Raw genomic sequence first — 17,131 nt, 5'->3', positions numbered from 1 at the left:
CGGAGGAATTTCAGATTCTAGGTAATCTGTCTAGACAAGTGTAATTATTGAAAATGAATATTACTTTTCTAGCATTCAGTTTAAAGTCTGATAACCAAAAATGAATATCATTTATTCAGATACAAATAAGTGATATACTCTACCAAGGGTCATGGTTTTACAACCATACATCTGATGAATATTTCCCTCCCTCCCTCCTTTCCTCTCTCCCTCCCTGCCTCCCTGCCTGCCTGCCTGCCTTCTTTCCTTCCTTCCTTTTTCTTTTTGCTGGATTTTCAAAACTTTTTAATATTTTTTTTTCTTCCTAAATGTTATAAACATGAAACTCAGGAGAAAACTCACTGGTGAATTTTTGTTTTATTTTCAGTCAGCTTTTATTTATTTTTTTATTATGGTGAGAAACACATAACATGAGAGCTGCCCTCTTAACAAATTTTTAAACTTGGAGTACAGTATTATTAATTAAAGTAAGATTGTTGTACAGAAAATCTCTAGAACCTTGTCAGCTTGCATGACTAAAACTCTACACCCATGAAACAGCAACTCTCTGTTATTTCCTTTCCACAGCCATTGGCACTTACCATTCTACCTTCTACTTTTGTGATTCTGATTACTTTAAACAACTCATACAAGTGGAATCATGCAGTACTTGTTTTTCTGTGACTAGCTTATTAAGAGATAGTTTGATGTTCTCTTTTCTGATTTGGGTACCCTTTATTTCATTCTCTTGCTTGATTGCTCTGGGTAGGACTTCCAGTACTATGTTAAATGGAAGCTGTTAAAGTGGGGGGGCATCCTTGTTTTGTTTCAGTTCTTAGGAGGAATGCTTTTGACTTTTCCCCTTCATTATGAAGTGGATTGAAACTGTTATTTTGGCTTTATTATTTTGTGGTAAGATACTTCTATGCGTAGTTTGTTGAGGGTTTTTGTCATAAAAGGGTACTGGATTTTTTTGAATTTATTTTTGTGTGTGTCAATTGAGATGATCATATGGTCGAATCACATTTATTGATCTGTGAATGTTGAACCAGAACCATCCTTGCATCCCTGGGATGAAACCCACTTGATAGTGGTGACTTAACTTTTTGATGTGCTTTTGGGTTCAATTTGCTAGTTTTTTGTTGAGGATTTTTGCATTTATTTTATCAAGGATATTGGTCTGTTGTTTTTTCTTTTATTTGTTTTTATTTCAGGATATTATGAGGGTACAAACATTTGGGTTACATTTTATGTCTTTACTTCACCCGAGTGAGGATTAGAGGCATGCCGTTCCCCTCTACAATGCTCACTGCATCCATTAGTTGTGAGTTTACTCCCCCAACCCACTAATCCCTGGAGAATATTACTGCCATGTGAGCACCATAGTATTGATCAGTTAGTGCCAATTTGATAGCAAGTACATATGGAGCCTATTCTTCCATTCTTGTGATACCTCACTTCGGATAATGGGCTCAAGCTCTATCCAGGAAAATATAAGAGGTGCTAGATCACCGTTGTTTCTTATAATTGAGTAATATTCCATTGTATACATATACAAAATTTTAATAATCCACTCAGGAATTGATGGGCACTTGGGTTGTTTCCACATCCTTGCAATAGTGAATTGTGCTGCCATAAACATTCGGGTGCAGACGTCTTTATTATAGAATATCTTTTGCTCTTTTGGATAGATGCCTAATAGTGCTATTGCTGGATTGAATGATATTCTATTTTCAGCTCTTTGAGGTATCTCCAAATTCTTTTCTACAGAGGTTGTACTAATTTGCAGTCCCACCAGCAGTGTAAGAGTGTTCCCGTCTCTTCACTTCCTCGCCAGCATTTGTTATTTTGGGATTTTTAGGTAGAGGCCAATCTCACTGGGGTTAGGTGATATCTCATTGTGGTTTTGATTTGCATTTCTCTAATGATTAGAGATGTTGAGCATTTTTTTATATGTTTGCTGGCCATTATTCTGTCTTTTTAAAAAAAGTTTCTTTTCATTTCCTTTGCCCACTTATTGATGGGGTTGTTTGATTATTTTCTTGTTGATTTTTTAAAATTCTAGATAGATTCTTGTTATCAGCCCTTTACCAGATGTGTAGAGAGCAAACATTTTCTCCCATTCTGTAGGCTGTCTATTTGCTCTAATGATAGTTTCCTTGACTGTGCAAAAGCTTTTTAATTTGATCAGATCCCATTTATTTATTTTTGTAGTTACTCTGATTGCTTTGGGGGTCTTCTTCAAAAATTCTTTGCCTAGGCCAATGTCTGAAAGGATCTTCCCACATCTTCTAGAATTCTTAAGGTTTCATGACTTAGGTTTAAGTCTGTTATCTGTCTTGAATTGATTTTTGTGAGACGTGAGAGGTGAGGATCCAGTTTCAATCTTCTGCATGTAGCTATCTAGTTTTCCCAGCACCATTTATTGAAAAGAGATTCTTTTCCCCAGTGTATATTTTTGTCTGCTTTGCCAAAGCTTAGATTACATATGCAGATGGTTTCATCTCTGGATTCTCAGTCTTGTTCCAAAGGTCTATGTCTCTGTTCTCATGCCAGTACCATTCTGTTTTAGTTACTGTAGCCTTGTAGTACAGCTTGAAGTCTGGTAGACTGATGCTTCCCAGTTTGTTCTTTTTACTTAAGATTGCTTTGTCTGTACGAGGTCTTCTCTGGTTCCATGCAAAGCATAGAATTATTTTTTCTAGATTTGTAAAGAATGATGATGGTACTTTGATAGGGATTACATTAATTCTGTAGATCACTTTAGATAGAAGATGTAAACAGATGGAGAAATCTACCTTGCTCATGGATTGGTAGAATCAACATCATTAAAATGTCCATATTCTTTTCTTATGTCCATTCCTGGCCCTGGTATCAGGGTGATACAGGCATCATAGAATGAATTAGGGAAATTCCCTCCCTCTCAATCTTTTGGAACAATTTCAATAGGATTGGTGCCATTTCTTTTTAGGTCTCATAAAATTCAGGTATGAATCCATCAGGTTCTGGGCTTTTTTTAGTTGAGAGACTTTTTATTGCTGATTCAATCTTGCTACTCATTATTGATCTGTTCAGGATTTCTATGTCTTTGTGATTCAAGCTTGAGAGGTTGTGTATTTCCAGGAATGTATTCATTTCCTCTAGATTTTCTAGTTTGTGTGTGCTGAGGTGTTTATAGTAGTCTCAGATAATCTTTTGTATTTCTGTGCTATCAGTTGTAATGTCCTCTTTTTCATTTCTGATGGAGTTTATCTGAATCCTCTCTCATCTTTGCTTCATTTTCTAGCTAGTAGTCTATCTATTTTGTTTATCTTCTCAAAGAACCAATGCTGCATTTCATTGACACTTTCTATTTTTTTCTGTTTCAATTTCTTACAGTTCTCTGATTTTTGTTATTTCTTGCCTTCTGCTAGCTTTAGGACTAGTTTGTTCTTGCTTTTCTAGTTCCTTGAGGTGTGACTTTAGGTTGTTGTGATTGTTCTGTATTTTTGATGTAAGAATTTAGTGCTATAAACTTCCTCCTTAGCATTGCTTTTTCTGTATCTCAGATATTTTGATAGCTTGTGTCATTATTATCATTCATTTTGAGAATTTTTAAATTTCAACCTTAAGTTCATTATTCACCAAGAGATCATTCAGCAGCAGGTTATTTAATTTCCATATATTTGTATAGTTTTGAGAGTTCTTCTTGGAATGATTTCTAGTTTTATTACACTGAGGTCTGAGAATATCCTTGTTATAATCTCATTTTCAAAAAATTTGTTAAGACTTTGTGGCCTAATATATGGTTATCTTGAAAAATGTTCCATGTACTAATGAGAAGAATGTATATTCCGAACTATGTATTTTTGGGTAGAATGTTCTGTATATGTGTGTTAGGTCCATTTGTTCCAGAGACCCATTGACGTCTGATGTTTGTTTATTTTTATGCCTTGATGATCTATCAAGTTCATCAAAGAGTGTTGGAGTGTTGAAATCTCCCACAATTAATGTATTGCTGTTTATTTCTTTTCTTAGTTCTAGCGGTATTTGTTTTATGAATCTGGCAGCTCCTATGTTAGGTACATATATATTTAGAATTGTTATATCTTCCTGTTAAATTGATCTCTTTATTATTATATAATGACCTTTGTCTTTTTTTACTGTTGAGTTAATGTTTGTTTTATGTGATATAAGAATAGCCACTCCTGCTTACTTTTGCTTAAGTCTATGAGGATGTTTACAAGTTAAGTGGATCTTTTAGAGACAGCAGATATTTGGGCTGTGTTTTTTTTAATCCATTCCACCAATTTATACCTTTTAATGGGACATTTAGACCATTTATATTTAATGTCAATATTGATATGTGAGATACTAGTTTGAGACATTATGTTGATTGTTACTTAGTTTCATGGTATTCTCTCTTGTGTTACTGTTTTATAAAAGCTGTGAGGTTTGTTTTACTTTTGGATGTTTTTATACTTATGAATATTGACCTTTCTTTTCAATTTTTAAAACTCCTTTAAGTTTTCCTTGAAGGGCTGGTCTGGTAGTGACAAATTCCCTCAGCATTTGTTTGGGAAAGACTTTATTTCTCCTTCATTTATGCAGGATACAAAATTCTTGCCCAGCAGATATTCTTATCATGAGGATTAAGGATAGGACTCTAGTCCCTTCTGGCTTGTAAACTTTCTATTGAAAAGTCTGCTGGTAGTCTGATTGGTTTTCCTTTGAAGGAAAGGAATAGTGAAGTTACTTGACGCTTTCATCTCACAACTTGTAGGAATTCTTCTTTGGTCATTGACTAGATAATTTCTAATGACCTATTTTTGAATTTGTTGATTCTTCTGCTTGACAGAGTTTGCTGTTGAATCTCTCTAGTGAATCTATTATATTCTTCAGCTCCAAAAGTTCTGTTTGGTTCCTTCTTTATGTTTTCTATCTTGTTGTTGATATTCTCATTTTGTTTAAACATTTTTTATCTTGAGCTTTTTGAGCATCTTTATGAGGGTTATTTTGTTAATTCACAGGGCACTCATATACTTCCATTTTTTAGGATCATTCTTGGGGTGCAGAAGCCTCTTAACTGTTTTCTGGATTTCTTACCAAGAGAATTGGTCAATGTATTGTTGTTGAATTGATGTCTCCATAGGAGATAAAGAAGATCTTGGGCTCCTTAGTCCATTCTGCTGACTTCCCCCTAGTGGATATTTCTACAGTGTATTCCATAAACATCTAAAACTCAAAGCCAAAACAAAACTGTTTCATATCAGCTTCTTGAAAACTGTTTATCTAGGTGTTGTCTCTCTCCCAAATCTCAGTCACCAAGTTCTATAGATCCTACCTTTCAACTGTTTCTGAGATTCCTTCTCTCTTCTCTAGTTCAATTATTACTAACAAATTACAAGCCATCTCCTGCCTTTATTTTCTGAAGTTTTCCTATATTTCCTGCTGCTCCAACCCCTCCAATTCACTCTTCACACTGTAGCTAGAGTATTTATTTTTTAAAATAAATACCTGATTTCCATTTCCTTATAAAAATTTTTTATTCATTATCCCTTGATCTTAATATAAAATCTAGACTTTTAAGTTATTTATCTTAGCATAATCTTGGGCAAACCAATGCATCCAACATTATGTCTTAGAATCTTTCTTCAAAGAACTTCTCTTCTTCTCTTCCTCTAACTCTGTGGTACTAGAAGATACCCCATCATATGGCCTAACAACACTGGCTGTATTTAAGTGGTCTGGGGTGAGCCATTGACTGAAACTGAGGAAATAATAGCATTTTTTTAAGAATCTGGGGAAAAGATTGGCCTAGCTTGGTGCACAAAGCTGTGAAACATGAGAAGTAAGATTGTTAACAGCCATTTTTTCACTCCTACAGAATTGAATCATGGGGTTGTGACTTTATAAACATGATATAATTTTTTTTTTATTTCTTGTAAACTGCCTTGCCTCTAGTCCATTGTCTATACTTAAGCTTGCAGGATCTTGTAAAAATACAAATCCCATTTAATACTATCCCTTAAACATAGTCAATGGACAACATTAGTCTTCAAGATAAAGTAAAAATCATAAGCAGAAATCAGTTTCTGGTTTTCAGTTAGATAGAACATTTTTAGGATGCCTTCCTTGTCTTCCATTACTGTACTGGGTACCTTCTCCCTTAATTGTGAGCTTTTATCTCCATATAATTAATCTGATTATCACACGTCCTATATTTAGTTACAATTGCCTTGTAGTTCTTTGTAATCCTAGTAGGTTAGAAATGTTTAAAATCAGAGACTTAGTTTTTTATTACTGAATTCACTGTTCATCTAGAATAGTGCCTAAAACATATTTGGTACACAAATAAAATTATTTGTTATTAAAAATTGTAATGTGACACTTTTAACTTAAATATGAAAGCTTTATTAGGCTACTAAATGATATATACCAGTTTTCCTTTGCTTTTCAAGCCTAAAGATGTCTAGTTAACATAAATCTCCTATATTTTATAAGGAATTGATGCTCTTCTAGTAAAAACTATCAGAAAACCAGTCAGGGAAATTAAAATTCTCAGTGGATCTTATCTTGAAATTCTAATCTCTTCTGAAGTGATGTAACTATTATATTGCCAGTGAATTAAAGAAAAAGAGATCATTCCGTAATCTGAAGGTACTAGCATAATGTACAAAGTTTAATTTTTTACTTCCTTAGATGAGGGTGCAATGATGTGATTACATTTCATCTGGAACCTAAAATTAGCTCAATCCAACATGTTCTCTTAAAAGGGTAAAAGGAAAATGATGTAATGTTTTGTATGTCACATTTAATTCTGCTAGTAGTCTTTGTAATGACAAAGACTTGTGGTTTTTGTGTTTGAACTTTTATAGAAGGAAATGGAGCATTGAATGGGCTATACCCAGTTAATTTTGTTAATGAAATGAGTGAAAAAAAAAGTTTAGAGGCAAGAAAAAAATATATTCTTCCCATATCACCATGAAATAGGGTAGTAAAACTCCCCAAAATATGCATGATTATTTTTGGTCGTTCAAAATGATGTGTGAAATAAGCTGATTTTCTGTGACATTACACCTGAAATTATAAATGCAAACAAATGTGATAAATAAGATAATTCAATGACTCATACCCAGCTTGGGAAATTGCTATTTATTCACAATACTAATATGTCCAATCAAATGAAATGAGGATCTGCTAGTAAGACAATTTTTAAAAAGTAAGACCCAAGTAAAATAAGAAATTAATCTTTTTTCTTTTCCTTTAATCATTAAATTTACATCAAATTAAAACATTTTAAATATTATTATCTAATTATCAAACAGTATATTTCTAACTTATTTATTTAGCAATTTTTGATTCTCAAAAAATGATTTATTGATCAATAAAAATGACTTATTAATATAATCAGAAATACAGTATGAAATATATAGAGTGAAATTTCTGAGAAAATTCTGTCTTGAGATATCTAATGTTTTCTAAATGCCTACGAGGATGAAGGGTTGACAAATGAATTTTGCTGGGTAATTTCTGTCGAACAATTTTCTAATGCATTTCATTTTATTTTTGGTAGGTAGGTAGGAAGACAACAAATAGAATGGTTTGAAACATGATAAAGATGCAGGATACAAAATAGTGAATGAGAGCAGCTTCTTGTGCATCAGAGAGTTTGTTTCATTCCAATTTGTCTTTGATTATTATTGTTGGTTGAAATAATTGTAGATTCACATGTAGTTGTAAGAAATAATACAGGGAGAGTTGCTTTGTATACTTTGCCCTGTTTCTCCCAAATGGTAACATTTTGCAAAACTATAGTACAAGGTTACAACCAGGAAATTGACATATATACAGGTCCTTGAATTTTTATGAAAGGCTGGAATGTAATTATTTTCTTCAGCAATCTATCTTTTCTTCATATAGTTTCCTGCTGTGGAACCAAGATTACAACTGAATGTAGACAGTGTTTGTAAAAATTAATGTAATTTATAACTTGGAATCATTTGGAGAATATTACTTATATTCTTGTATTACCAACTGCATACCAACCACAAAAAGAAAAAGATTCTCTCTCTCTTTATATATATATGTATATATATACACACACACACATAAATATGTGTATATATATGTATTTGTGTGTATATATGTAATTTGTTGGTTGATTTCTCATGTCATATGATAATTAAACATCCAGAGTTGAGGGTAGCAGCAGGGCATGTCATCCATGCTCAAGATAGTATGCAATATACACAGTGAAGTATTCAAGATACAGAGAGAAATATTTGACTGAGATCATAACCTCCTATACCTGTCTACCATACATCAATCACAACCCCAGTGTAGATAAATCCAGAATACTACCATTGATAACTGTGATATCTGGGGCTTTTTTTCTTAGATTTGTGAAGACTATTTTGGATTTTGAGATTCTAGCTAACAGCTCACAGGCATTTTTGTGTTTGTGAAGTTAGAGCCTATTTTATTCTTCTTAAGAGTTTTCCTTAACTGTCTTCTTGCTTAATTGTGTAGTGTCAGTACTCTTTTTATTTAAAATGTTTTCATTGATTTATTCTTTTTATTTAAAATGTTTTCATTGATTTATTTTTCTTTTGTATTATAAATAAGTTCAACTGTGTAAAACTTTGAGTATCATATTTATATGAGTTATTGTTTTTTATTGCAATTAATTGTATGCTATTCATTTCAATGATAATTACATTTTCAACTTTGATAATTTATCTTATGTGGGTTTGCTTTCACAATGAGTTACTCTATCAGAACTATTCTTTTTTTAAATTTTAATTTTTTAAATTGATAATTATACTTATTAAGGGGTTACATAGTCATGTTTCATACATATAATGCATGATGATCAAATCAGGGAACTTAGTAAAGCCATAATCTCAAACATTGAACATTTCCTTGTGTTGGGAACATTCAATATCCTCCTCCTAGCTATTTGAAACTATATAATATGTTAATGCTACTTATAGTCATCCTACGTCCTTAGTATAGAACACTAAAGCTTATTCTTCCTACCTAGCTGTAATTTTGTATTTTTTAACAAAGCTGTCCCTATCTCTCCCTTCTCCCTAACCTTCCCAGCATCTAGTATTCTCTATTTTACTTTTTAATTCCATGAGATCAACTTTTTGAGCTTCTACATATGAGTGAGAACATGCACTGCTTAACATTCTGTTCCTGGCTTATTTCACTTAACATAATGTCTTCTAGTTCCTTCCATGTTGCTGCAAATGACACGATTTCATTCTTTTTTTACAACTGTATATTATTCCATATTGTATATATACACCACATTTTCTTTAATCATTCATCTATTGTTAGATACTTAGGTTGATTCCATATTTTGGCTATTATGAATAGTGCTTTGATAAACATAAGGGTGCAGATGTCTCTTAGATATAATAATTTCCCTTCCTTTGGATAAATTCCTAGTACTGGGATTGCTGGATCATATGGCAGTTTTGTTTGTAGTTTTTTGAGGACCTTCCATACTGTTCTCCATAGCAGCTATACTAGTTTGCATTCCCACCAACAGTATATAAGAATTCCCTTTTCTCTACATCCTCACTAGCATTTGTTATTTTTTGTCTTTTTTATAAAAGTATTATCTTTGGAGTGAGATGATACCTTATTATGGTTTCAATTTACATTTCCTTGATGATTAGTGATCTTGAGCATTTTTCATATAATTGTCGGCCATTTGCATGTCTTCTTTTGACAAATGTTGTTCAGATTATTTGCCCACTTTTTAATTGGTTTATTTGTTTTTTTGCTATTGAGATGTTTCAGCTCCTTGTATACTCTGGATATTAATTACCTGTTGGATGAATAGTTTGCAAATACTTTCTCCCATTCTCTGTATTGTCTTTTCTCTTCATTGATGGTTTCCTTTGTTTGTAGCTTGACAAAATCCCATTTGTTTATTTTTGATTTTGTTGCCTTTGCTTTTGAGGTCTTATTCATAAAATCTCATCGTAGACCAATGTCCTGAAGTAGCTCCCCTATGCTTTCTTCTAGTGGTTTTATCATTTTGGGTATTATATTTAGTTCTTTAATCCATTTTGAATTGATTTTTGTATAGTGTGAGAGGCGGCAGTCTAGTTTCATTCTTCTACGTATTGATATCAAGTTTTCCCAGCACCATTTATTAATGAGACTTCCTTTTTCCCCAATGAATGTTCTTGGCACTTTTGTCAAAAATAATTTGGCTGTATATATGTGGATTATTTTCTGGGTTTTCTATACTGTTCCATTGGCCTATGTGTCTATGTTTATGCCAATATCATGCTGTTTTGATTCCTATAGCTTTGAGTATATTTTCAAGTCTGACAGTGTGATGCCTCCAGCTTTGCTCTTTTTGCTCAGGACTGTTTTGACTATTCAGGGTCTTTTGTGATTTCATGCAAATTTTAGGATGTTTTTTCCATTTTTCTTTAAAGAATTTCATTGGTATTTTGATATGGATTGCATTGAATCCATAGATTGCTTTGAGTAATATTGTCATTTTAACAATACTAATTCTTCTGATCCATGAACATGTGATGTCTTTCCATGTGTTTGCATCTTCTTCATTTCATCAGTGTTCTTTTTTTTTTTTTTTTTTTTTTTTTGAGACAGAGTCTCACTCTGTTGCCCAGGCTAGAGTGAGTGCCGTGGCATCAGCCTAGCTCACAGCAACCTCAAACTCCTGAGCTCAAGGGATCCTCCTGTCTCAGCCTCCCGAGTAGCTGGGACTACAGGCATGTGCCACCATGCCCGGCTAATTTTTTCTATATATATTTTTAGCTGTCTATATAATTTCTTTCTATTTTTAGTAGAGATGGGGTCTTGCTCTTGCTCAGGCTGGTCTCGAACTCCTGAGCTCAAACGATCCGCCCACCTCAGCCTCCCAGAGTGCTAGGATTACAGGCGTGAGCCACCGCGCCCGGCCTTATCAGTGTTCTTAACCAGAATCCAAGGTTCCAACAATGAGCTTTCAGGATATTTTTTGCAACAAATTTGCCAATGGGGTTGGATAAATTTGTCAGTAGACTTTCCACATAAATCTAGTACCTAATGAATAATTTTCCTTTTATTCTTATCTAGGAAATATTTCTGCCATCATGGCCCTCATATTTTCCTCAGTTAGGTAAAGAAGAAGCCAGAAATATGGCCTATAGCACATTGCATTTGAAGAGTAATCAATCCTTAAGACATTATCTTTATGCAACATGGCTACTACTGAATGTGGAGCATCTAAGGTCCTATCACCCTATCTGTTATATTTTATTACAAGAAGTAGGAAAAAATTATATATAATTATAGGTTTATATTCTCCAAATACAGAGTTGAATCCATGAAAACTATCAAAACATGTTTTCTGCTTCATTTCTTTTGCACAAAATGATGCCAAGTTGTAAATTTGTTACACAGATATTTTTGAGATAGCATTAATTTGCCAAGTAATATTAACATTCTCCAAGTATCTATAAGAGAACAGCTAATTAGTATATTTTAGATTGACTATTAGAATATCTTATAGTATCTAAGATCCAGGGCATCTCTGAAAAAATGTAAAGTAGGCAGAAATTAGATAAAAGAAGGAAACCACAGACCCAAATGTGGAATAGTGCTCTTGCTAACTCTTACTGTACAGTCCTTGACAATAAGATTTGGTGGTGTTTGGAGGAGTGAGAGGTCATAGAAGCACCCAAGAGTGTAGTGGGATGGAAGCACCTCAGGAAACACAGCCAGATTGGTGAAAGCTTTCACATTGAGGATGCTCCCCAAACCCACATATTGGACCAGGCAGAGGCAGCTGTATTTTCTGCCTACAGAAGTGAATAGTAAGTTTGAGAACTTGGGCACACAGATAGGTAAACCCTTGATAACCAGAAGTACCATGGAGCAATGCCACCCTCAGTCCAGGAGATACAGCAACCATCTGACAAATAATAATAAATACAAAGCTGAACACACAATATAAAATCAGCAAATATTTGCAGAAATTCAATACCATAGAAAAGTATGGAAATCTGAACACCAAATTTAAAACAGAGGAAACCATATGTAATAGAGCAAAACAAAGAGGAATTTATGATAAGTATTGTTAGTACTGCCACATACATGGTACTGTATTGCACCCATAAAAATAAATCAACTCAGATAATATAGATGAAACACATGGTCAGTGAGATTAAACAAACAAGCACAAAACAAATCTCAAAATATGATCTGAAATGGAAACAGAAATAAGAGAAGGAATGAATTAGACTGTATGATAAAGCTGAAGAATTCTTCCAGAATGCAGAAAGTATTTTTCAAAATACAGAAGGAAGAGGCATGGAGGATAGACATAGAATTTGTAAAATCTGTCTAATGGAAGAGAAAAATACCATATGCATAAAATACATGAATGTGTGTACACACCTGCACCCATGCTGACATATCATACTGAAATTTCAAGACACCAAAAATATAGAGAAAATTCAAAACATCCTTTTTTTTTTTTTTTTTTTTTTTTTTGAGACAGAGTGTCGCTGTGTTACCCTGGCTAGAGTGAGTGCCGTAGCATCAGCCTAGCTCACAGCAACCTCAAACTCCTGGGCTTAAGCAATCCTTCTGCCTCAGCCTCCCGAGTAGCTGGGACTACAGGCATGCGCCACCATGCCCGGCTAATTTTTTCTATATATATTTTAGTTGGCCAGATAATTTCTTTCTATTTTTTTAGTAGAGCGGGGGTCTCGCTCTTGCTCAGGCTGGTCTTGAACTCCTGACCTCGAGCGATCCACCCGCCTCAGCCTCCCAGAGTGCTAGGATTACAGGCATGAGCCACCGTGCCTGGCCCAAAAACATTCTTTAGAAGAAATATTAGATCCTCTGCAAAAGGACAAGAATCACCATAACCCCAGACATTTTTAACAATATTGTATTGGAGGAAATAAAAAGAAAATTATATAATACCTTGGACTATTTGGAACCTAGGATTCTATACTTACTGAAATTATATCCACTGTGTAGGAAAAATAGAAGTATTTTCACATATGAAAGTCTATGCATGGGTGGATTCAGGAAATTTATTATGCTTAGAACATCTGAAATAATTCCTAGAGACTAGATAAAGAGAAGACAATATGAATCTAAGAGAAATAATTGAGAATCATAATTATTTTCAAAATATTAATAAACTTATTGTGCATATAGAATATTAAGAAGTATTAAAGTATAGTGTAAAGAGCTTGGACACTGAACCAGACTCATAATGAGAATCCTAACTTTACCACTAATTCTCTGTGTGATCTTGGGTATGTTTCTTAACTTCTTTCTGGTTCAGTGTTTGTAAAATGAAACAAATGAATGTATTCACCTAATAAGAGTATTGTGCATATTAAATAAATTAGCATTTAAGTGCTGAGAACAATGCCTTGCAAATCATAAGCACTTAATAATTGTTAACTATAATTATTTTTGATGTAAAAATTAATAGTTTTGAACTAAAATTGTGGGTATTATAAAATAGGGTCTATTTGGAATAGAGAGATGATAAGTTTAGGTAGCTTTTTTTCTAATGTTTTGATGTAATATTAATAGATGACATGGATGCTGTTTAACTTTTGTCATTGCTGGAAATATGTTCATTTAGGAGTGCTGAAAATTTATTCTGAGTCAGTTCCTGTTTTTTGAAACCAAAGAACTTGGTGAAATTTTCTCCTTGTCTCTCTCTGGAATTATCTTTCCTTTTATTGTCCATTCTTCAGTTAAGCACTTCTAAATTCTATTTAGGAGAAATAAATGACTTTTTGAAAAGTATATCAGGTGTGTGTATGTGAAAAATTGTGACTGGAATAGTTAATTTAGTATTGGCATCTTTTCTGAGTCACAATATTCAATTTATTCAAATAAAATGTGAAGGGATGTATTTATTTTTCATAATAGATCATAGCTTTAAACGACTGATTACTAAAATTTTGCTTTATAATCTTTAGCAATTTATTTTCCTATAAATAAAAATGCAAAGTCCTTAGAATAGCACATACAATTGTTCATTTAACCTTTATCTAATTTCCTGGCATCCTCTACTGTTGATCTCTTGTGCACTTTGGTCAGGAAATATATGAACCTACCATTGTTAAGAGGGTATAAGGAGGAAGGGGAACAGATGCTTTGTCTAGGGGGTTTCTATTGAGAAATAGATGACATTAGGAATTGCTTTGTCTACTAAGAGGAACAAATTGACCCGAAGGGGCTCCTAAGAAACAACAGATGACAGGTCAAGGGGGCTTCAAGGACTGAACAATATGTTTGGTGTACAATACGGGGTCTCCGATGACTGACCAACCAGACAGAGGTAGAAAGGCCACAAAGTAGAGATATGAACAAAGCCATAAAAGAGGGTCTTTGCATACATGCCTACAAGTAAGGTGACAGTATCCACAAGTGATCTACCCTCATTAGCATAGTAAAAAATCATACCCTCTAGCACCATGACAGCTTACAAATACCATGACAACCCCTGGAAAATGCCTTACAAGGTTAAAAATGGGGAGGATTCCCAGTTCTGGGAATTCTCCACCCCTTTCCAAGAAAAATCATTAATACTCCACCCCCACTTAACATAAAATTAAGCAATCAGCATAAAAGGTAAAATCTTGTTAAACACAGGGTCTCTTCCACTCGCTGGGGTTGAACTGTTCCTTCTCCGGAATGAAATATGCTTTAATAAACTTTGGTACTTGCCTTTCTTGTGCTTGCTTGGTCTGCTCATTTGCTCTGTCAACTCAGTGCCAGTAACCATTTTTCGGTACTAGGAACCAAGAACAAGGAACACAGACCTGACTTCTGGTTCCCACACAACACTACCACATCTTGCATTTGTGCCTTGACTCAAGACATTCATTGTCTAAAAAGTTCATTACCTTCTAAAATGTTGTGCATATGTATACTTATATAGACAGTTATAAAAAGTTAACCTTGGATGAATGAAGCTCAACTACCATCTTCTCCGAAAAGGTTTACCAGAGTTCTTTGTATCAGAAATCAGAAATAGATCTATGGATGTTTTTGGAGGGAGCAGGAATCAAGATTTACAAATAGGACATTGTGTACTACCTCTAATTTACTAACTTATTCCCAGGCACTGTGTATGAGTTCAAGACTTCTCTGACCATATTAGTGTTGTATCCTTCATATGGATAGTCTCTTAGAGTCTGGAGATGACATCAAAAGACTTTTCTTCAGTCACATGTTACCCTTAGTCTCCCTTCATCATAATGCTTTAGTCCTTTAGTTCTTTCTCTTTTCTTATCTGCCTAGTCTCTACTTCTCTAAGTGAGGTGAGGGACTTTTCCAGCAGTTGATAGTTTCTCAGTCTATTCTTAGGACTTAAAAATGTTTATGGATTCAAGTATGGCTTACAAGTATGATCATTCTCTCATTTGAAGTTTTAGTTTCTATTTATACTCCAGGCTCTTAAACATTACATCTCTAGCAATGTAAGAGTTAATCTCCAATAGTCCTTTTCAGGACCATATCTGAGATTAGTATTCCCTCTGCATGTATAAGACTCAGTACTTCAAGTTTTAAAAGTGTCTCTCTCATTGCTGATTTTGAGTTCTATTATAAATTCCTTTTTGATTAGCTTATAGTTGAAAGTTGCTGTGTTTAATCATTTTTTTTTTCTCATTTCCAGGTTTCATGCCACATTAGATTTTGCTTCAAAATTGGACAATGACTTTTGTGGTACTCTTCTTTCTTTATTTTTCTACCTATAGTTATTAATTTCCTTTCTTTTCTCTTGTATTTTTTCCTTTAATCTATACTTATTTTCATTTCAACTTAATTATATTATGTATTTAAGTTCTGGATTTTATTTCAGTTTATTGGAGTCACCTGTTAAAAATATGTGCCCAGTCTGCTATAGAAGTCTGTTTAGTGTATTTTAGTGTTTCTATAACAGCTCTTCTTTGCTGACATGGTACTAAAAACAGTAAACTGTACATCCTCCTGTAACCTAAGGCAAAAACTCTGCTTTTTAAAAAAAGTTTATTTTATTTTAAATTGACACATACTTGTACTTATTTATGAGAGTACAGTGTGATGTTTCAATACATATATACAATGTGTCACATGGTAGTTACCCTAATCTACATTTTTGATACTGCACACCAATAGTTTTTGTGGAGTAGAGCTCCCTACCAATTGCCTCTGAGATCTCACACATCCACGGAGAATCATAAGGCTACTGGCACAGCTGTTCTTCATTCTGAGTAGCAGTTAAGAAATAATTTTCTATGACTCTAAGCTGCAACAGAAAAATCAATCCCAGGATTGTGGAGTGTGAGGGGAGATGAAGCAGAGCATCATGCTACCCAGCCCTGTCTCTCCCTGGTTTCTCCTCTTTCTCCTGGCTAAGCTACATTTCCAATATATTCTATGGAGCAACTGCATTATGCTGCAGGCAAAATAAATTCTCTAAGACAGAAAATATGCCAGAGAGGTTTAGGTTTATCAGAATGAACACTCACATTGAAAAACCGATTTAGAAAATGAAGCCTACTTAATGCAAAAAATTTTGGTGGGTGTTTCTTCTTCAATAAAATAAAAGCCAAACTCAGAAGAAAAGAATATAATTGCAAATCTATTGCATCAATTAAAAGTGGAAACTGTCGCTGAGTCATGAAGTGATTATTTTATGCTGGCAGTGGATCTGAACTCTTTATATGCATTTCAAACATTTGTCATGCTCTTCAGTTATTATCTCGTCAATGTACTCAGCACATTATAAACAAATGGGTGACAGAAAAGCAATTAGAAATTTAGTATGTATCACTCTATATTGTGTTTTATTTCCATTTTTCTTTTATTTGTTTATATGGCAGAGTAAGGGCACAGCCTCTCTAATGCAGATCTACTACATAAATGATGGTGAGTGACAAATTTTTCTTTGAGGTAGTACAACTGTTATTGTTATTTTTATTTTAACACATATTTTCCAATCTTTTTGACTTGCACACTGATGAATATGTCTTCTGGGCAAGCACTCACACTTCCTTATTCATTGACAGGGCAAATTGAGATAGAGACTTAACATTAGAGTCTTAAATAAGGAAAAGAGCAGTGTTTAGTGGGAAAAGTAGACACAAAGAAGAAAATTTTTTTTAAAAGATGG

The sequence above is a fragment of the Eulemur rufifrons genome, chromosome 15, assembly GCF_041146395.1.
Source record: "Eulemur rufifrons isolate Redbay chromosome 15, OSU_ERuf_1, whole genome shotgun sequence".
NCBI classification, from domain to species: domain Eukaryota; kingdom Metazoa; phylum Chordata; class Mammalia; order Primates; family Lemuridae; genus Eulemur; species Eulemur rufifrons.
The sequence above is the reverse complement of the archived record's forward strand: the minus strand, read 5'-3'. Positions refer to the sequence as shown.